This window comes from Crotalus tigris, unplaced genomic scaffold (genome assembly GCF_016545835.1).
Source record: "Crotalus tigris isolate CLP2741 ecotype Arizona unplaced genomic scaffold, ASM1654583v1 scf7180000017857.1083437, whole genome shotgun sequence".
NCBI lineage: Eukaryota > Metazoa > Chordata > Lepidosauria > Squamata > Viperidae > Crotalus > Crotalus tigris.
Window position 1 is genome coordinate 989286 of NW_024096679.1, and position 23156 is coordinate 1012441.

Here is a 23156-nt window from a genome sequence, read left to right on the forward strand (position 1 = left end):
TGATTGAACTTTTTAGTCCCACCCAGTCTGCCGTTACCACTGCAGCCACGCCCACCCAATGGGCCACACACCCCCAAATGGCCATACCCAGCCAATGGGCCGCACCCACCGGCACCCGACGATGCACAAGTGGGTTTTGGGTTGCAGTTTGGGCACTCGGTCTCTAAAAGGTTCGCCATCACTGTGCTAAGGCTTGAATAAGTGCCTCCGAATCTGATTTAATTTGCATTTGTGTTTTAGTTAGTCTGCTTCCCCCCCCCCCCGCTTTTCTGATGAGGCCGTTTCCTGATTCAGAAATGCATATATGTACACAGAAAAATGACATATACAAGCAGGTAGTTCTGAACTTTGCTTGAAATGCTTGCATAAGAGAAAAGTGATGGAAACATGAGCAAATTAGAAAAAAAATGTGTACATAGGAACTATATTACAGAAGACTTGCAGACGTTTGTTCAGATTTGTATTAAAATATTTCACGACCGATGCCAAAAGGAGATGGGAGGAATAAAGGATACGGGATTTAAAGTATTTTAAAAGTTATAGAAAACAACACAGGTGCATCCTTCTTTTATAGATCCAATTTGAGGAGATAGCTTTTGCCAGAATTGACAATATGGGCCACTTCCACTAAATTGGCTATATAGGATTTAAATGCATGTTTACTTTTCTTTTTTTTTCCCTGCCAGAAATCTGTTGGGTGATACAAATGAAATTCACTACAAATAGTTTCAGGATCAACAATATAAAATTCTACTTTAGGCGGTACATAATGAAAAGAACTTACAGGATTTAACAGGTTCTGCTTCTTCTCAAATTTCTATAGCTGGGCTTAGATTTAGGTTAGAACAGACATGTCAAACACGAGGTCCGGGGGCCGGATAATAAGTTTTTCACCTACGTATAGCATCTAGCTTGTTCTGTTCTTATGCACATACAATGTGGGATTCTTGGTTCTCTCTGAGCTTGGTTGCTTTCTTTGCAGACGTTTCATTACCCAACTAAGTAAAATCATCAGTGCTACTAATCTTATTGATTACTGTACTGCAGACATGTCAAACACAAGGCCCGGGGGCCAGATGCGGCCTGTGAAGTGGTTTCATGTGGCCCGCAAAGCCATCCTGGAAACAGTGAGGGAACGGCCCCTGCTGCTTTGGTCCTGGCCCAGGCCAGGTGGCAGCCAATGTACAATTTTGTGGTGGCCATCTATGCTGAAATGCATTCAGTCTTAGCTCCACAAGGCCGTCTGGAAACAGTGAGGAACCAGCCCCTGCCGCGTTGGCCATGCCCCTGGGTGCATGCTGGGGAGGGGTCACCCTTTGTGAGGAATGAAGAAATGCACCATCGCCCGGAAGTGGCCAGCAAATGGCCCTGGCCTGCTTCACATATCCGGCTTGATGGGCTCCGGGGGAGGGGTTTCAGCAGGCAGTGAGGCTCCTCCAGTGGACCATGTCTTGGCGCTTGCCCCGGTCCCACCCCCTTCTGCCAGAGACCCTCAGATCTGTCCCACTCCTGTCCAGGCCCCCACAGGCACCCTTGACACGAACGATGTAGAGCTGGCCATGCCCACCCAATAGGCCACACCCACTGCACCCACGCCCACATAGTAGGCCACACCCACCTGGCCACACCCACTCGCCCCCCCTGAGGGCAACCGCAATGCTGATGAAATTGAGTTTGACACCCCTGGGTTAGAATGACAGAATCCTAGAATTTGGAAGCGGTGATCCTGGAGTTTCCGTTGCTTGCTCAATAAATTAATTCACCTAAATTAGCTAATAACGAAGAACTGGGTTCGTGGGCTGTAGGCCACTGAATGGCAGCTTTTCACCTTTCAAATATATCAGACAGGTATGGAAAGTTTTATATCCAAATATATTTTCTTCCTTATATTGTTTCCATTTCCCCTTAACATTAACAGAATCCAGTCTCCACTAGATCAGTGTTTCCCAAACTTGACCATTTTAAGGCATGTGGACTTCAACTCCCAGAATTCCACAGCCAGCAATGCTGGCTGTGGAATTCTGGGAGTTGAAGTCCACATGCCTTAAAATGGTCATGTTTGGGAAACACTGCACTAGATAATTGACGCTCCAGCTGAAACTAAGTTAATCAAATAAAAATAGCAAACAAGGGGAAATCTTTTACTGAAACTTCCTTGAACCCCCAAATATGTTACCCAGACCTGATCCACACATCATGTGCTTGAAATAAACCAACTCCTTTCCATGCAGCTGTCTGGTGTCTTTCTTGCAAAACCCTAGCTTGGATCAGGACCCTCAAATGTTTTGCACAAATAAAAACAATGAGAATAGAGCTGGAAGGGACCTTTGAGGTCTTCTAGACCAGGGCTTTTCAACCAGTGGTATGGGTACCACCTGTGGTACATTGGCACCTGGCAGATGGTACGCAACCATCCTAGAAAAGGGGTAGCCAGGGAGGGGAATGAGCTGAACTGGTGGCAGCACCGCACACGCCTGAGCGACAGATGGCTGGAGCTGCAGGGCTGTCAGCGCTCAGCGGAAGCGCCAGGATCAGCACCAGGCTCTAGCTGGAGCTCGGTGCTGATCCTGGTGCTTCTGCTGAGCCCTGAAGAAGCACCGATCAGCTGGAAAGCAACACTGATCCTGGCACTTCTGCTGAGCCCCGAAGAAGCACCGATCAGCTGGAACGTTACAGCCTCTCCAGGCTCTTGTGATTTACATTCAGATGTTTGGCAACTGATTCATATTTATGACGGTCACAGTGTCCCAGGGTCATGTGAAGGGACCAAAACCTGCTGCAACCACCCAGCAGATGGGGGGGGGGAATAAAAACCAAATACCCCCCACCCCATCCCCACTGCCAACAGAAATGCTTAGAACAATGAAAACCTCGGACAGAAGGAAGAGCGCCGCCTGGTGGGCAGGCAGGCGTCTTGCTCGGCTGTGGCTTGGGGGGCACTTTTTTCAGTGCCATTGTAACTTCCAACTAAGCGAACTGTTGTAAGTCGAGGACTACCTGTACTTTATCACTTTTTTCCTTTTTTTTTTGGTCATCAACTTTTTGACACCTTGCTAGGCGACTGGTGGTACTCGGATGTTGCCGTATCCTAAAAGTGGTACAATGGGTGAAAAAGCTGAAAAGCCCTGTTCTAGTCCAACCCCCTGCTCAAGCAGGAGACCCTATACCAGGGGTAGACAACCTTGGCTCTTAGCTGGCTCAGGAATTCTGGGAGTTGAAGTCCACAAGTCATAAAAGAGCCAAGGTTGCCTACCCCTGCCCTATACCATTCTGGAGAAATGTGTCTTCAGTCTCTTCTTTAAAAATGCCAGTGATGAAGCACCCACAGCTTCTGGAGGCCAGCTGTTTCACTGGTTAATTGTCCTCATCGTTAGGAAGTTTCCCCTTAATTCCAGGTTGCTTCTCTCCTTGATTAGTTTCCATCCATTGTTTTTCAATCTTGCCTTCTGGTGCACAGTTCCTTGCACACAAGAAAACAAAGGATTCTGCATGTAAACACGTCAACATCATGCAACTCAGCAATTACCCAGTGGGTTCCAAAATGTGCCTTTGTCTAGAAGTGCCATTCATTAATTGTCCTCAATCAATCCCTGCTTTTCATTATGTCATCAATCCATCTAATTTTGCAGCGAGGACGTGTAAGCGCCTCTTGGGAGAGCTTATGAAATAAGGGTTGACAGAAGAAGGAGAAAGCCAGAGAAGGGGTAAATAACGTCTCCTTTCCTGAAATCCAAGATAATCTATTTGGGGATCTATTTCCAAGCTATAATTAGCATGAGCCACACTGGGCCGAAATAAAAGAAAGGAGATCTGCAGTGCTGCAGAGGGGGGAAAACATGTTGGAAAGAGAAGTATGTGTTTTAGATCTGGAATGTTTTGTGATCAGGAAATCAGACAATCCTTGGGTGGAGCTTCTTTATTTAAAGGCAACTGGACTTCCTGATTTTTCTTTAAGACATTTCGCTTCTCATCATCAGTCCAAACCTTAGTGTTGCTGTTGTTTACTTGCTAAGTCATGTCCAACTCTTTGCGACCCTGTGGACCACACACACCAGGCCTCCCTCTAAGAAGAAATTTCCTGACAGTGAGAACAATTAATCAGTGAAAAGACTTGAGTCCAGAAGTTGTGGGTGCTCCAACACTGGAGGTTTTTAAGAAGAGATTAAGCAACGATTTGTCTGAATGGTTATTCTATATTCCACCTCTTCTCCAAAGCACCTGAAGGCAGGACAAGAAGCAACGAATGGAAACTCATCAAGGAGAGAAGCAACCTGGAACTAAGGAGGAATTTCATGATAGGAAGAATAATTAATCAATGGGACAGCTGGGATTCCAGAAGCTGTGGATGCTCCAACACTGGAGGCTTTTAAGATGAGATTGGACAACCATTTGTCTGAAATAATATAGGGTGTCCTGCTTGAGCAGGAGGTTGGACTGGAAGACCTCCAAGGTCCCTTCCAATTCTATTATTCTATAAAGTCTTATCACATCACTTTCAATTTCAATCTGATTATAAAAAGCCTGAGGAAAAACTCCACCATTCTACACAAGGACAGCTGTAACTCCAGGATTTCTGCAGGAGCAACATTGGGTTGTTTATCTCAGTGGCACACAAGAGCCACAGCATATGCTGGGCTATCACGTCAAGAAACAAGTCTTGGTGAAATAGAATCAAAACCTCCCCAGGCTTCTTTCAAGCATCGGTGGTGTAAAACCGGTGGCATCTTACGTCTTGATCCCTCTCTGAACCAACCTCCGAGCAATTTGTCCACAGGGGCGACATCTAGTCGGATTTTCACTCCAAATCCATCTTGGCGAACAGTTGGGTCTGACAGGGAATCTCGCCGTAAGAATAAGTTTTTCACCGTTCATCTCTTTGCTTTGACACTGCTCTTTTGTTCTTAAGCCTGCGTCCTCCAGGTGAAACTCACAGCTACCCAGTCTGCCAAAACTAAACTGATAAGGGATTCAGACATGCAGGAAGTCTTTGACATACAACCCGTAATGGAGCTTGCCTGTTATCGCTCTACATCATAAAAGTTGCAAAATGGGTCTGTCAATGATCTGATTTTACAATCTTTTTGCGGCGGCTGCAAAGCAAACACTGCGATTGTTAAGTGGACCAATGATTTGCTACAGGCATAGTTTTAGCAAAAGCTGGAAGTAAGTGCCAGCTTTCAGCAAAAGTGTCATAAAAGGTAGGCTCCAGGCTAGAGAGCAGGAGATGGTGAATTCTAGGTCTGATCTTAGGCAGAAAAGCCAGCTGGGTGACTTTGGGTCAATCACCAGGAGAGGTGAGTTCTAGTCTCACCTGAGGCAAAAAAGCCGGCTGGGTGACTTTGGGTCAATCACCAGGAGAGGTGAGTTCCAGTCTCACTTGAGGCAGAAAAGCTGACTGGGTGACTTTGAGTCAATCACCAGGAGAGGTGAGTTCTAGTCTCACCTGAGGCAAAAAAGTCGACTGGGTGACTTTGGGTCAATCACCAGGAGAGGTGAGTTCTAGTCTCATCTGAGGTAGAAAAGCTGACTGGGTGACTTTGGGTCAATCACCAGGAGAGGTGAGTTCCAGTCTCATCTGAGGCAGAAAAGCCAGCTAGGTGACTTTGGGTCAATCACCAGGAGAGGTGAGTTCTAGTCTCACCTGAGGCAGAAAAGCCGACTGGGTGACTTTGGGTCAATCACCAGGAGAGGTGAATTCTAGTCTGATTTAGACAGAAAAGCCGGCTAGGTGACTTTGGGTCAATCACCAGGAGAGGTGAATTCTAGTCTGATCTTAGACAGAAAAGCCGGCTGGGTGACTTTGGGTCAATCACCAGGAGAGGTGAGTTCTAGTCTCATCTGAGGTAGAAAAGCTGACTGGGTGACTTTGGGTCAATCACCAGGAGAGGTGAGTTCTAGTCTCACCTGAGGCAGAAAAGCTTACTGGGTGACTTTGGGTCAATGACCAGGAGAGGTGAGTTCTAGTCTCATTTGAGGCAGAAAAGCCAGCTAGGTGACTTTGGGTCAATCACCAGGAGAGATGAGTTCTAGTCTCATCTGAGGTAGAAAAGCTGACTGGGTGACTTTGGGTCAATCACCAGGAGAGATGAGTTCTAGTCTCATCTGAGGCAGAAAAGCCAGCTAGGTGACTTTGGGTCAATCACCAGGAGAGGTGAATTCTAGTCTGATCTTAGACAGAAAAGCCGGCTGGGTGACTTTGGGTCAATCACCAGGAGAGGTGAGTTCTAGTCTCACCTGAGGCAGAAAAGCTGGCTGGGTGACTTTGGGTCAGTCACCAGACTAGAACTGTGAGTTCTAGTCTTACCTTAGCATGAAAGTTGATTGGGTGACTTTGGGCCAGTCACTCTGTGTGAGCCCAATCCACTTCACAGGTTTGTTGTTAAAAGAGGAGGAGGACGGTGTGTGGGACGTGTTTTCTGCCTTGAGTTACTTGTGACAATAAGAAAAGTGTGAAATAAAATACATAAATAAATAAAATAAAAGCGTTCACGAGACCACGGGATGCGGCAAATGGGCGCCCATGCAGCTGTGCTGCTGAAGGCTTGAAGCTTTAGTCACAGGACTGTGGAGGAGGCCTAACTATCGACATTTTGAATCTCAATCATACGTCCTTTTAGGTCGGTCGTAACTTTGGATGACTGTCATAAGTAAAGGATTTCCTGTATCTGAAAACCACACTCCCTTTCCTCCATCACTTTCCACACTTTTGTTCACGAGTGACTGTTTGATTGGCTTATTCCAATTTAAGCAGGAACAAAAACCGTATTTTCTGAGATATTCAAATCCACCTGAAAAGTTCAATTGGGAGGAATAAACGGTGAAACATCTTTAAGCTAAAGTAAGCTGGCAAATGTCCTTTTGCTTTACATTAGAGCAAGGGAATTCTGGGAATTGAAGTCCGTATTGCCCAAAATGCCAAAGTTGGACCCTCCATCATTCTGCAGTGTTTTTTTATTCACTGCATGGATGAATATGTTTGACGCACCTGTTTAATTAATTATGATATCCAATATTAGCTATTTTACCAATTTCCAGAACGTTCTAAGTATTAAGGACTTCCATTCAGAGATGGGGTCCTTCCTTATTTGTTGATTCTTTCAACTGGCAGTTAAAAATTGACATTCCAGAACAGGTTCCATCCAAATACCTTGTAACCTTAACGTTTGTCTTTTATATTTTTGCTCTGTTTACGGTATTTCCGGCTGTTACCTCTAAAGCATCTTTTGACCTTCAAAATGCACGCTCAGTTATTTGTCTCTTAAGAAAGACGCTCTGCGCCGTATTCAATGGGAAGTTTGTGGCTGAATGAAACCTTTTGGGCTTTGTGATTTCTTTAGATTGTAATTGGGGACTGCTGAACAATGACACACACAGCCACACAATGGCTCTTCGGAATGATATGGTTGCTAGGCTGGGTGCATTCAGCAAATTAATAAATCATACATTAGGTTAATGCACGGGTGCGCCCTGCAGGGTTCGGCTGCTTTCAAAACAGCTCGGACTACTGAGAATGTAGGAACGAATAGCAGATGTGTTGCTAAATCATATGAATGCACACAGTTAGCACTTTATGGATGTGTTTTCCATTCAGTGCTTCCAGATTTATCTGGCCTTTCAACGTATTATTCACTAAAGGTGTCTTCTAAGTAATTTCTGATTACTTAGCAGCAGATAGCAATCTTCTCCAGAGACCGAATGAGAGGCTTTCGTTTCATTAATTAGTGTATTGTTTGAATTTTGAGGACACCTGAATCTACAGCAACTCTGGGCCGCTTGCAATTAGGAAAAATTAAAAATAAGACAGACTAAAACCTACGAAGAACGGCTGCGGGACTTGGATTTGGCTAGTCTAAAGAAAAGAAGAAATAGGGGAGACATGATAGCAGTGTTCCAGTATTTGAGGGGCTGCCACAAGGCAGAGGGGGTCAGGCTGTTCACCAAAGCACCAGAGGAAAGGATGAGAAACAATGGTTGGAAACTGATCAAAGAGAAAAGCAACCTGGAATTAAGGAGAAACTTCTTGATAGTGAGGACAATCAACCAGTGGAACAGATTTGCCACCAGAAATCGTGGGCACTCCATCACTGGAGATTTTTAAGAAGAGGCTGGACATTCACCTGTCTGAGATGGTATAGGCTCTTCTGCTTGAGCAGGGGGCTGGACTAGAAGACCTCCAAGGACCCATCCAGCTCTATTCTATTCTATTCTATTCCATTCCATTGCATTGCATTGCATTGCATTGCATTGCATTGCATTCTATTCTATTCTATTCTATTCCACTCCATATTTTCTATTCTATTCTATTCTATTCTATTCTATTCTATTCTATTCTATTCTATTCTATTCTATTCTATTCTATTTCCATTCTCCTATTCTATTCTATTCTATTCTATTCTATTCTATTCTATTCTATTCTATTCTATTCCACTCCATATTTTCTATTCTATTCTATTCTATTCTATTCTATTCCACTCCATATTTTCTATTCTATTCTATTCTATTCTATTCTATTCTATTCTATTCTATTCTATTCTATTCTATTCTATTTCCATTCTCCTATTCTATTCTATTCTATTCTATTCTATTCTATTCTATTCTATTCTATTCTATTCCACTCCATATTTTCTATTCTATTCTATTCTATTCTATTCTATTCCATCCATATTTTCTATTCTATTCTATTCTATTCTATTCTATTCTATTCTATTCTATTCTATTCTATTCTATTTCCATTCTATTCTATTCTATTCTATTCTATTCTATTCTATTCTATTCTATTCTATTCTATTCTATTCTATTCTATTCTATTCTATTCTATTCTATTCTATTCTATTCTATTCTATTCTATTCTATTCTATTCTATTCTATTCTATTCTATTCTATTGTATTCTATTCTATTCTATTCTATTCTATTCTATTCTATTCCATTCCATTCCATTCCTCTCCACTCCACTCCATATTTTCTATTCTATTCTATTCTATTCTATTCTATTCTATTCTATTCTATTCTATTCTATTCTATTCATGCTGATGCTGCCTCCCAAATACACATACACACATGAACTCAGAGGTAGCTGAAGGCAGCACAAAGCACAAGAGGGGATTTCATTAATTTATAACTAGTGGAAAGAAATCACAAACATCCCAATAAACATAAAAAGGTAATAAAAACATTCGGGGGGGGGATGTAATATATAGGCCAAAAGAGAGCACATTTTTAGAGAAACATGCAGATAAAATTATCTTAATCCAGTTGACTTCTTTAGGGTTCACTCCAGGAAATTTCCAGGCTAATGGTGCATTTATTTATTTAGTTTATATTCAGCGGAGGTCTATCGAGCAATTTTCCAACAGAAAGTTGACTTATCACCACACCTGAGTCCTCCATTTCTGTTGTTAAGTGGGACATTTCTTAAATGAGTTTTACCCCATGGTATGACCTTGCTCCACTTTGTTAGTTAGTAATAGGGCTAAGTGAATCTGGCTTTGCGTGTCAGACGGCCGCAAAAGGAGATCACGTGACCCCGGGGACACTGCAAACCGTTGTAAATATGAGTCAGTCAGTTGCCAAGCGTCTGAATTTTGATCACGTGACCGTGGAGATGTTGCAGCGGTCCCAAAAGTGAAAAACTGTCCTAAGTCACTTTTTTCAGTGCTGTTCTAACTTCGAACAGTCATTAAATGAATAGTTTTACATCCTGTACTAGGCCTACTATATTCCTAGCTTTGATGAATGGCAGAACAATGTGGGGAAAAAGAAGTTCCCCTAGTTTAATTCTTTGTTAATTAATTCTATGTTCTTTGGGGATTTTTTTTTTCTCCTTCGTCCCACCTTCACGTAAAAGTGTAAATCTTTTTTAATGGACTTTTGTTCTAATATTTCTATGTGTGGGGCTCATATATCTTAGGCTTAGGCTTAAGGGTAAATAACTGCTGAGCTATTTATCCTATGTGACAAGAAAGCCAGCATATTACCCAGAACTTCTTGCCTGGAATCATGAGAAAGGGAAGAATGACTGATGTTCATGCAGACGTGCATCCTGGTATATGGGTCCACCTAATACTAGCATTCAGCTTGTTCAAAGTAGGAATAATTGAATAATTGTATGCTCAAGTTTGTCTTGTGCAAATTGGGCAAAGTCAGATACTTGAATTCAAAATGGTGTAAATTGGGTTTCTCAAATGCAAGAAACATCAGTCAGAATTCAGATCCTGTCACAATTTGGTGGGAAATGGTGAGATCTGGCTGTGTGTGTGGGGGGGAACGGAGGAAAGAGGAGATGGTTTTGTGGGAGGGGCAGGTACAGGAGCAGCCATTGCTTGCATGAGCGAGGCCGAGAGCATCCGTGACGCTCATGCAAGTGAGGCCCTGAGTGCTCACTCAAATGGGACCACGAGTGTCATGGGTGCTCTCGGCCTCACTCACGCGAGCAACGGGTGCTTGTGCACCCGTCCCTCCCTCAAAGCCGTCCTCTCTTCCCTCCCTCCCGAGCACCCACAACACGTGCACAAGTGGGGCTGCGAGTGCCTACGACGTTCATGTGATTAGGGCTGTGCAGCCGGTTGGCCCAGTTGCACGTGGGCCAGCTGCAAATAGGCCATGGACCGGTAGTGGGCTGCGACCCATAGGCTGGGGACCCCTGCACTGGATCTCTCTCAGCTAATGTTGAGTCAGGTACCATCTACTCCAGATGTCCCCAACCCCTGGTTCGTAGACCGGCACCGGGCCACAGCATGTCAGAAACCGGTCCGCACAAACAAGCAAACCCCCATCCGCGGGATGCAGGCAGTACATGAAAACAGGCCCCCTCCGGTCCGCAGAAAAACCTCTCTCCAAGGAACCGGTCGATGGTGCCCAAAAGGTTGGGGACCTCTGATCTACTCTACCACCTGTACATTCGTTTTTTGGGGGCCTTCTCACTACTGAACTGCATCTTGAACTTCATCTGAGTATCAGGAGGAAATCTCCTTGACTGAGACCAGTGTGGTTCCCATGTTGGAGGTAACTTAGTGACGGTGCAGAATATGTCTACAGGTAGCCCTCAACTTACGACCATTCGTTTAGTGACCGTTCAAAGTTACAACGGGACTGAAAAGAGTGATTTATGACCAGTGGTGGGATTCAAATACCTGAACATCCAGTTCTCTGCGTGGATGAAGGCCTGGGCCTCCAAGGCCTGGAATGGACTTCCAGAAGTGACATCCATGCACTTCCTGTCCCCTGATCCTCTTTGTTGCTCTTCTCTGCCCTCTTTCTAGAGTCTCAACATCTTTTCTACATCGTGGTGACCAAAACTGGATGCCGGTGTCCCAAGTGTGGCATTACCAAGGCCTTGTAAAGTAGTATTAACACTTCACGTGATCTTGATTCTATCCCTCTGTTAATGCAGCCCAGCACTGTGTTGGCTTTTTGGGCAGCTGCAGCACACGGCTGGCTCCTATTTAAGTGATTGTCCACTAAGACTCCGAGACACAAGAAGTGTCCTTAACCAGACAGGTAGTCCTTAATTTACGAGTACAACTGAGCCCATAATTGCTGCTGCTCAACAAGAAAGTGGCTAAAAGTGACTTTGGCCCCATTTTACAAACTGCGTTGCCACAGTCGTGATGTGATCGCTGCAGTTAAATTAGTAAAACTGTTGTGAAGCTAATCGGGCTTCCCAGAAGGTTGCAAAAGGGGGTCCCGTGACCCCGGGATATTGCTGCCACCATCATAAATATGAGTCAGTTGCCAAGCGTCTGAATTTTGACCACATGACCGTGCGGAGTGCTGCAATGGTCGTAAGTGTGAAAAATGGTCATTAATCACTTTTTTTTCAATGCCTCTGTAACTTTGAATGCCCACCAAATGAACGGTTGTAATACGAGGACGACCTGTACCTCAGTAGGTAGGCGGGCTGAGACCCCCTCACTTGCTTCCATCCACGTGATACGGTGGAAGTGACGCACAAATAGCTCCAGGGATACAACCTACATCGACACAACCAGTCTTAGAAAGAGTGCAGAGAAGAGCGACAAAGATGATTAGGGGTCTGGAGACTAAATCACACAATGATTTAAGGCAGGGGTCCCCAACCTCCGGTCCATGGACCGGTACTGGGCCGCAGCATGCCAGCAACGGGTCCGCACAATCAACCCAAAGCCGCTCTATTTTAATGTTGAATTTAATAACAGCAGCAAGATTATTGGTGGGTCAATATTGGAAGAAGGACAGTGCCTTCTTTAGAAGAATGGGTATTTAAGGTTTCTAATTTAGCAGAAATGGCTAAAATTTCTGCTTATTTAAAGGATCACTCCCAAGAGAGATATTTTAATGAATGGAGAAGATGGATAGAATATGTTCAGAAGAAATATGGAACTACAAAGTTTCATTTATTTTATGAGTAATGGACTTGTTTATAAAATTATGATGTTAAAGTTTGAAGAGAATTAAGGGTTAGTATGATTTTGGTTATTGTATCATTAGTAAACTTAAGTAGATTATGTTTAATATGTTTGTATAACCCTGTACTTGGCTCTGGGAAGTTGGGGGGGAGGGGGAGGGGGGAGGGGGTGGGGGGAGGATGGGTTGGAGGTTAAATAGCTCAGATATGTAGAAATAGTTTCATTGTGTATAATACTATGTTTTATTTTGGAGAGAGGAATTGCCCGGGCATTTCCCCTGGATTGCATCCGGAATGAGAAGATAGGAGGAAGGGGAGAAGTAAGTAGGAAGGTTAAGGAGAAGGAGGAAAGAGGGAGAGTGAAGAAGAAGAGAGAAAGAGGGAAGTGAGAGAAGAGGTTAGAGGATGGATGCGGTTTGGGGGGAAATGGGTGAGCAATACTGAAAGTTATGTGTATAAATTTATTTTACTCTTTATCTGAAGTATTTTTTATGATGTAATGTAAAATCGAAAATAAAATTTTTTTTTACAAAAAATAAAAAAATCAACCAAAGCCCCTCCATGGGATGCAGGCAGCACACAAAACCACACACACTCCGGTCCGCGGAAAAAACCTTTCTGCACAGAACCGGTCCCTGATGCCCAAAAGATTGGGGACCTCTGATTTAAGGGAACTAAATATATTTAGTTTAATGAAAAGAAGGCATAGGGCAAGGGTCTCCAACCTCCGGTCTGTGGACCTGTATTGGGCCGCGTTATGCCAGCAACCGGTCCGCACAAACAAGCAAAGCCCCATCCATGGGATGCAGGCAGCACGCAAAACCACACGCCCTCCAGTCCGCGGAAAAACCTCTCTCCACGGAACCGGTCCCTGGTGCCCAAAAGGTTGGGAACCTCTGGCGTAGGGGAGACATGATAGCAGTCTTCCAGTACAGAGATTCCTCGACTTACCACGGTTAGTTTGGTGACTGTTCAAAGTTACGGCAGCAACGAAAAATGTGACTTGTGACCGTTTTCGCAGTTATGACCTTTGCAGCATCCCCACGACCGTAGGTTCAAAATTCAGACGCTTGGCGACTGACTCCTATTTATGATGGTTGCAGGGTCCCACGGTCACGTGATTCCCCTTTTGCGACCGTCTGACAAGCCGAGTCAATGGGGGGATTCACTTAACAACCGGGTTGCTAACGGATCAACTGCGGTGACTCCCCTCAACAGCTCTGGCAAGAAAGGTCATAAAATGGGCTTAACAAATGTCTCATTTAATGACAAGAAGTTTGGGCTCAACTGGGTTCGTACGTCAAGTGCTACTTGTACATGAGGGGCTGTCGCAGAGAAGAAGGAGGTCGACCTATTCTCCAAAGCAGCTGAAAGAAGCAATGGGTGGAAGCTCAATAAAGAGAGATTCAACCTAGAAATAAGGAGGAATTTCCTGACAATAGGAACGATTAATCAACGGAACAGTTTGCTTCTCGGAGATGTGGGTGCTCCATCACTGGAGGTTTTCAAGAAAAGATTGGACAACCAATTGTCTGGGATGGACTAGATCAGTGATGGCGAACCTTTTAGAGCCCGAGTGCCCAAACTGCAACCCAAAACCCACTTATTTATCGCTGGGTGCCGGGTGGGCATGGCCCACTGGGTGGGCATGGCTGTGGTCATGGCAGACTGGGTGGATGTGGCCAAGCTGGGCATGGTCACCTCGATGTTGCTCGTGGGGAGGGACGCCTGTGGGGGCCGGGCAGGGTTGGGGAAGATCCAGGGGGTCTCTGGCAGGTGGGGCATTGCGCAGGAGGCTCGTCCTGCAGAGTGAGGTTGGGCAAGGCAGGGCAGGGTGGGGGTATCATTGTCACAGGGCAAGGGGCGGCTGGTGCCTGACACCAATGGCCCCCGCACACAGAAATCAGCGAGCGCATTGGGAGCGACAGTGTCCGTAAGCAGCCACAGCCTGCGGGCCCCTCGACCGGCGCCACTCTTGCGCTCTGCAGCCCACCGCCAGCAGTTCAGAGAAGCCACCTCTGAGCTGGATGGCCGGCCGACAGCTGAGGAGGCGATGCAGTGGGTTGTGCCCGGGAAAAGGAGAGCATGCAAGGCCAGGAGGGATGGGATGGGGAGAAGGAAGGAAACCTGCCATGCTGGGATGCATCCAGCCACGTGGGAGCTCGGCAAGTTAGCGGGCAGCTGGTTGAAGAGGGACGGTTGCCATCTCCAGGGCATGGCGCGTGTGCCCACAGAGAGGGCTCTGAGTGCCGCCTCTGGCACGCGTGCCACAGGTTCGCCACCACTGGACTAGAAGATCTCCAGGGGTCCTTTCCAGCCTTATGATTCTATATTTTATCTCTGCTTCCTTTTTGTTACTGTGATATAAAAGAACACCACAAAAACACTGCCTTGATGTAAGGCTGTCATTACCTTATCTTTTTTTCCTCCCGCTGTTTGAAGATGCCCAAAGCAGGCAAGGACGGAAATAACACAACCACATGAATTTCGTGTGTGTTGTATTCCAAAGCATTCTTGCAAAAAGACGGTCTAATGTTTACCTTTTGGAGGTGGCTGATGAATGGACATCTACATTGGGACTTTTTAACTTTTACAAAAAAAACCCCCCAAAAAACCCCAATTGAATAAGAGGTTGGTATTCATCAGGAAGCTGTTATCAACCTTATTATAATGCAAATTTTATGAGAGAGGGTAATAAGTATGCTAGGTAATGGCGGCAGCTGTGCTTTATTTATGCTTACTCTGCTCTTTTTTTTTTATCTTTGAGAATTAGTTTTGTAAAAAGCAAATTGGCCAACAAATTGCATTAATGCTAGCCTTCTTGGGTATGTTAAGAACTGCTAATTTTAACTTAACACTAAATTCATACGGACGCTTAAGTACTTGAGTACAAATACTCGCCTTTTAGAAGATTTTAATGGAACTGCAGCAAGGAAGTCTTGGCTGACACCCAACCTGAGCTGGCTTGCTTATTGATTTATTTATTTAGTGGGGAGGGGGTGTGTGTTTCTGTACCATTCTAAGCCTTCACGGTGCTGATCAGTTTATATCCCCTCCTTAGAGTAAGAAGACTAAAATAATAAAGCAGTATATCAGAATAACAGAACTGCAACACCGGAAAGAATAAGATAAGATGGCAAAAATGAGCTTATATGAGTTGCGGCCTTATTTGGACCGGGAGGCTTTACTCACAGTCACTCATGCCCTTGTCACCTCAAGACTGGATTACTGTAACGCGCTCTACATGGGGCTACCCTTGAAGAGCGTTCGGAGGCTGCAGTTGGTTCAGAACGCAGCCGCGAGAGCGATTGTGGGCGCGCCAAGGTAGGCCCACGTGTCACCTATCCTCCGCGAGCTGCACTGGCTTCCTGTGGGTCTCCGGACGCAATTCAAGGTGTTGATTATCACCTTCAAAGCCCTTCATGGGATAGGGCCAGGTTACTTACAGGACCGCATTCTGCCGCACAGCTCCCAGAGACCGGTGAGGTCCCATAGATTGGGCCTCCTTCAGGTCCCGTCGGCCAGACAATGTCGGCTGGCGGGCCCTCGGGGAAGGGCCTTTTCTGTGGTGGCTCCGACCTGGTGGAATCAACTTCCCCCCGAGGTTCGAACTACTCCCACCCTGCCGGCCTTTAAGAAGGCCGTTAAAACTCTCCTGTTCCGGCAGGCCTGGGGCTGATGTCCCCAGGGGGGGCCGGGATATGATCGGACTCGCGGTATGACTGTTTTATTTTATTGTTTTATCATTGTTTTAACTTTGTACGCCGCCCTGAGTCCTTTGGGATTGGGCGGCATATAAATATTTGAAAATAAATAAATAAATAAATAAATAAATCTCCGTGTGGTCCTTGGTACTCTTTGAGCTCGGTTGTTTGATTACCCAGCTAGGCAACATCATCAGTGCTAAAAGGGAGTGAGGTTTGCAGAGAGGAGGAGGAGGAGGAGGAGGAGGAGAACTGTGGGGTTCTTGGTACTCTCTGACCTTGGTTTTTATTGAAGGATTTTATTACCCAACTAGGGCAACATCATCAATGCTAAAAGGAAGTTGGGTTTGCAGAGTGGAGAGAAGGAGGAAGAAAACTTGGTTGTTTTCTTGCAGATGTTCATCTAACTAGCTAATATCATCCAGGCTAGAAGGGTGTGGGCTTTGGTCTCTTCATATGAAGTGCAAGTATATAAACCCAGAGTAAACCCCACCCCCTTCCAGCACTGATGATGCTACCTATTTAGGTTGTGAAACGTCTGCAACAAAACATCCAAGCTCAGAAAGCTCCAAGGACTCCCCACAACTCAATAAATATCCTCTTCTGGTGGTGCTAGATCCCCTTTTTAAAAAAGTAAATATATTTATGGCAATTGCAGCATCCCAGGGTTGTTATGTTCACCATTTGCTAAGTCAATGAGGGGGGCTGGATTTGCTTAACAAACCACAATCATTCACTTCACATTTGCAATGACTCAGTTAACAACTGTGGCCGAAAAAGATCCTAAAATTGAGTGTGACTCAATGTAACAACCGCCTTCCTTAAGAACATAAAATTGTGGTTCCGATTGTAGTTGTCCACCGAGCACTACCTGCACATACACAATTATCTCCAAGGCAGATTCTTTCAGATAAAACTCCCATAATCTTACTTTTGTTCACGGAAACTGCGGCAAAGTTCGGCGGAGTTGTTTCACCCTTCAAAAACTGTCAGAGGAGTGAACGGTGCCGTTTAGCCTTTCAAACGCCGTTGAAATGTTTCTTATTCCGCGTGATAGTTAGAGAATTTAATTAGATTTCCTCATTGTCCCAAACTTCAGACGAACGGTAAAGAGTTTGAAATAAACTCCCACTTGAATTGACGATTCCATTAGCTCTCTCGCCTCCACATATAAACAGACATTACAGCCTCCATTTGCTCATAATTCAGATTTGGAACACGGAACGTGAACTTCTGACAATAGGTATCCTTGAGACGCTGAGATATCTAGCAGCCACAAAACTGAAATTCACGTCTACTCTACCCGTACAGGGAAATCCTTTTATTTACCGATTTGCTGTCGTTGGGTCAATAAGTGGTATCCGACTCTTTGCGACTCCATGGACCACGCCACCCAGCCTCCTGGAGAAGGCAAAGTCTTTAGCATTTAGACCAGTGGTTCTCAACCTGTGGGTCGGGACCCCATTTGGGGTCGAACGACCATTTCACAGAGGTCGCCAAACAACACAGTCCACCATTTTTTTTCTCCTTTTCCTTAGCTGTGCTACTCCCTTTTATTCTATTGGCTTTTGAAAGCCAATAGAATAGACTCTCTTGAATAGAGTCTAATTCTATTGGCTTTCAAAAGCCAATAGGAATTGTCCAGGCAGTCTCTGCCCTCCTGAGCCCGTCAAAAGTCCCATTCTGCAAACAGTGCTGCACCAGTTGAGTAGTCCTCGACTTACGACCGGTTGAGTAGTCCTCAACCTACGACCGGTTGGGGGTCGCGGCATTAAAAAGGTTGAGAACCACTGATTTAGACTATGTCGTGGAAAAAAACAATGAAAAAGACGAGAGACAGCAACACAAAACAATAATTCTTACTTTAAGATTTAGAGGTTTATTTTGCGAATAATTTGGAACATAGCAAGCATAATAACACAACATCACCTACAATAACAGCCCATTGCAATGAGGACCATATGGCATAGCAGATTCCAAAAGGACAGCTATAGGCCAATGGCAAATCAATCAGGTCCAGTCCCAGCTCTTTATACCCTTTCTCATTCTAAGACTGTAGCCAGATGGTCCACTGACTTTTGCTGACCTGCTGACCTTTTACTGATCTCCTGCTGACCTTCTGCTGAACATAACTTTCCACATATACCTGTGTACATTGGAACCCGCATCCACCAGCTACTTTCAGTTCCTCTTCTCCCATGGTTATAATACTCACATTCCAAATATACATAGAACTATCTACTTTGCAATTTCATATTGCACAAAGCTCAGCAGATTACAAATAATACGTCCGTATCATGAAACAGTATAGAGTTCCAGTTAAAGCTTTGTTTTAAATCACTACTATGGGGCCTATCTCAGTTTGCTCCAGCCTCATCTCGTTATATGAGGAGGGGGGCTATATTTTTGTCTCCCACAACTAGTAACGGGCCAGCCTCTGGGAGCAAGGCAATGGATGGAAGTTCATAAAAGGCAGTTCCTACCTGGAATTACGGAGACACTTCTTGACAATGAGAACAATTAATCAACAATTAATCAATGGGACAATGGTGGGTGCTCCATCACTGGAGATTTTCAAGGAAAGATTGGACAACCATTTGTCCATGACGGTATGAGGATGGCATGTCAGGGTATTGCCTTCAATATCTTCAGGGCATGGATGCTTGGTTAGTTCAAAACGAAGCCTTCACGTTTGTTGTCATTCACTTGGCTAAAAGCAGAAGTGAATGGGAGAAACCTGATCTTGGTCTTAGAGAAGAGGACCAAGCGTTGGAAATATGGTCATGCTGGTTAACTTGAGCTCTGTGGGCTTCTGTCTCATTGCTAGAACCAAGCCAGCGAGGTACTTCCAGACTCCTGTCTGGTGTCTGATTAACATTGGGCTGGTGTTTCTGAAAGAAGAGATTCATAGTCATGCTGGGTTTGTAGCCTGACATCTGGCAAATTGCTCAAAGTATCTGGAGCAGAGCATCTGAGCATCAAACAGCAGATGGAACCGTCATACTGCGATGCTGAGGGAAGCCACATCTGGATGACAGACCGTACCACAGGACGAGAGAGAACATCTGGTCCACTCAAAAGACAAATGCGATCCTGGTGGGGCTGGTGGAAACGGTGAAGGAGCCTGGCGTGCGGAGGCCAACATAATGTCAGGAAAACATATTTGGATGCATCGCCCAAAGCTTTGGCGGCAACGTGAACGGTTAACCGCAAAAGTAGAGAATGCAGAAAAAAAGAAATATTCAGGATTAAGAAAATAGTATCCTTGCTGGAGAAGAGCCAGGAAGAATGATAAGGAATAAAATTAACCCGGGAGACAAACTTGCAGAGGTACGTAGAGGTGTAATACCTCCAATTTATTTGTGAAGTCTAACGGTGGGTCAATTCAAATCATCAAATCATCCATTCGAATTGTCAAAAGACAGAAAGCTCAGGGAGTCCTCGGCATACGACCGCAACTGAGCCCCAAATTTTCCGTCGCTCCATGAGAAAGTTGTTAAGGGAGTTTTGCCTCGTTTTGTGACCTTTCTTTGCCACGGTCGTTAAGCGAATCACTGCAATTTTTAAGTGAATCAGGTCGCAAAAAGGGATCAAGTGAGCCGGGGGATCCTGCAAACGTCATAAATATGAGTCCGTTGCCATTAGAGGGGATTTTATATTGTCAATTAGAGCAGGGGTGTCAAACTCAATTTCATTGAGGGCTGCATCAGCATTGTGGTTGCCCTTGGGGGGCCGGGTGGGTGTGGCCAGGGTGGGTGCGGCCTACTGGGTGGGTGTGGATGGAATGGGTGTGGCCTACTGGGTGGGCGTGGCCAGCTCTACATCGTTCGTATCAAGGGTGCCTGTGGGGGCCTGGGCAGGAGTGGGACAGATCTGAGGGTCTCTGGCAGAAGGGGGGGGGGACCGGGGCAGAGCCCATCAAGCTGGATATGTGAAGCAGGCAAGGGCCATTTGCTGGCCACTTCCAGGCAATGGTGCATTTCTTCAGTCCTCACAAAGGGTGACACCTCCCCAGCATGCACCCAGTGGGCGAGGCCGAACACGGCAGGGGCTGGTTCCTCGCTGTTTCCGGACGGCCTTGTGGAGCTAAGACTGAATGCGTTTCAGCATAGATGGCCACCATAAAATTGTACATTGGCTCCCGGCTGGCCTGGGCCAGGGCCAAGGCAGCGGGGGCCGTTCCCTCTCTGTTTCCAGGATGGCTTCACGGGCCACATGAAACAACTTTGCGGGCCGCATCCATCCCCCAGGCCTTGCGTTTGATATGTCTGAATTAGACGGTTAAAGGGAGATGTTGAGATAAGGCAAATTTTGGTTATTAGATTGATAATATTTGGAAACTAGTTGAAAATAAGGATTTTTATCGGCTTAATATTTAAAAATTAGACCTAAAAGGGAAAAGAAAGGTAAATACTATGAATATGTTGGATTTATTGATTAACCCAGGCAATATATATATAATGGTTTTGATTTGTTAAAGGGGATGTTGTGATATTAAGTAGATGATTCAATATGGTGGGAAATAGATAACTCTTAGGAAATAGGACAAGATTATATTCAAATAGACAAAATGTGTATTTTGGATATTATAGTTTGTTATGAAGTGAGATAAGGGAAATGTTGGTTACCCAAAGTCTGAAAATTATAAATATCAAAGGTCAAATTGGAATATTGATAAGAAATTACAAATTGAGTAAAAATTAATAACAGGATATGGATTGTTGATGAAGACTGAATGTAATTAAGGTATGTATCAGCTAAAATTTTATTGATAAATGTAATAATGATGTTCTTATTGAGTTGATATAATTAGAAATGTACCAACCTGAATATGAGACAGTAAATGTTAAGGGGAAAAGAGAATAAATATTTGAGGTTGTAACCTGAGATTTGCACTAAGATTTTGTTATTGGACTATTGTAACCCAGTCACCACATTGCTTTTTAAATATTCAAATGTAAAATTCGAGTAGAATAACTTTGGCACTAACATAATCAAAGCCAAAAACTGGATTCTCCTCCCCTGAGCACATAGTATCAAAGCACAATTCCCTCCTCCAATTAGCAGTCATAAATCACATTCCCCAATTAGCTTGAAATGCAGGCTTTCCTTCCAGTTCTCCAGCCCGCCAATTCTTTATCATCTCTTATTTCAACAACCTTGGTTCTCATGCTAGGTTCAGTGTTGTTATGTTTAGCTGGACTCTCTCCCTACCTCTCCCCAGCGTCATCTAACTCTAAAAACGAAAAGAAGAAAATGGCTACATCGCCAACTGTTGTCAATGCAAAAACATCCGATGTTAGCAGCGTTGACACGAAGATTACCTGTATGGTTAAGGATACGTCCTGCCCACAAAAACTGAAAAGTCCTCCTCATTCACCAATAAGGAGACAGTGATCCTGGTTTCTAGACCTTCCCACTTGTGACTAATCACCAGGTCCCATTGGTAGGATTGCTAACTTTCTTTTAAACCAGTGGTTCTCAACCTGTGGGTCGGGACCCCATTTGGGGTCGAATGACCATTTCACGGGGGTCGCCAAACAACACAGTCTGCCATTTTTCCCCCTTTTCCTTAGCTGTGCTACTCTCTTTTATTCTATTGGTTTTTGAAAACCAATAGAATAGACTCTCTTAAATAGAGTCTAATTCTACTGGCTTTCAAAAGCCAATAAGAATTGTCCAGGCTGTCTCTGCCCTGCTGAGCCCGCCAAAAGTCCCATTCTGCAAACGGTGCTGCACCAGTTGAGTAGTCCTCGACTTACGACCGGTTGAGTAGTCCTCGACTTACGACCGGTTGGGGGTCGCGGCATTAAAAAGGTTGAGAACCACTGTTTTAAACTATGGTTCATACAACTTACGTAAGGCCACTTTTAGAAGAGCCCATCAGGTACATTTTAACTATCTTAACTCATTAGGAAATTTAATAATAAATATACAATAAGTGCACGCATGCATTGCAATTCGGTAATACGCATGCACAATCACAGTGGGCAGAAGCAATAAGAGTGTCGGCAGGGAAATAGTTCATCTCTGAATGACAGAGCAAATAGGTTACAGAGCCCTTGATTACGTTTTTTTTTTTTTAAAGGCAACAGAGAGAAGAAAAAAGCTTCAGTTTGTGTGGTTTAGCTGAATGGCTCCTTCCATTATTCTCTGGCTGAAAAAGTCACTCTGTTAGAGAGAAAACGCCTTTCTCTCCTGGATGTGCTACTGAGGAAGGAGGAGAAAAGGCCTAATTCACAAAAGAGTCCTTTGGGGTGGTGAACTGCCTGCTTTTAATTCTGTTTAATTCATCAAACATTAATTTCATATCAAAATAGGGGGAGGGAGGGAGGGAGGGAAGGAGGGAGGAAGGAAGGAAGGAAGAAGGGAGGGAGGGAGGAAGGAAGGAAGGGAGCAATGGATGGATGAAAGGAAGGAAGGAAAAGAAGGAAGAGAGAGATGAATGAATGGATGGATGGATGGATGGATGGGAAGAGGAGTGGAAGAGATGATGAGAAGAGAAGTGGAAGGAGGGAGGAAAGAAGGAAGGAAGGAAGGGAATGATATATGGAGGGGAGGAATGAAAGAAAGAAGAGAGGGATGGATGGATGGACAGACAGACAGATGGGAAGGGAAGTGTAAGGGATGATGAGAAGAGAAGTGGAAGGAGGGAGGAAAGAAGCAAGCAAGGAAGGAAGGAAGGAAAGAAGGAAGGGAATGATACATGGATGGGAGGAAAAGAAAGAAGGAAGAGAGGGATGGATGGATGGACGGACAGATGGGGAGTGGAAGGGATGATGAGAAGAGAAGTGGAAGGAGGGAGGAAAGAAGGAAGGAAGGAAGGGAATGATACATGGATGGGAGGAAAAGAAAGAAGGAAGAGAGGGATGGATGGATGGATGGATAAAAGGGGAGAGAGGGGAAAGGAATGAAGTAAGGATGGGAGTGTTGGATGGATGGAAGGGAAGGAAGGAAAGAAAGAAGAAACTGATGGATAGATGGATGGAGGAAGGGAAGGGAAAGGAAGGGAGGAAGAAAGAGAAGAACAAAGGAAAAAAGGAAATTGAGTCAAATTTGACTTCTACAG

General features: G+C 44.8%; 1 protein-coding gene across 7 annotated transcripts in view; it reads right to left on the reverse strand.

Annotated features, from left to right (window-relative positions):
• Positions 1 to 23156, reverse strand: part of LOC120308057 (catenin alpha-2) — a 175381-nt gene that overhangs the window by 101610 nt on the left and 50615 nt on the right. The gene's annotated exons all lie outside the window — the stretch shown is intronic.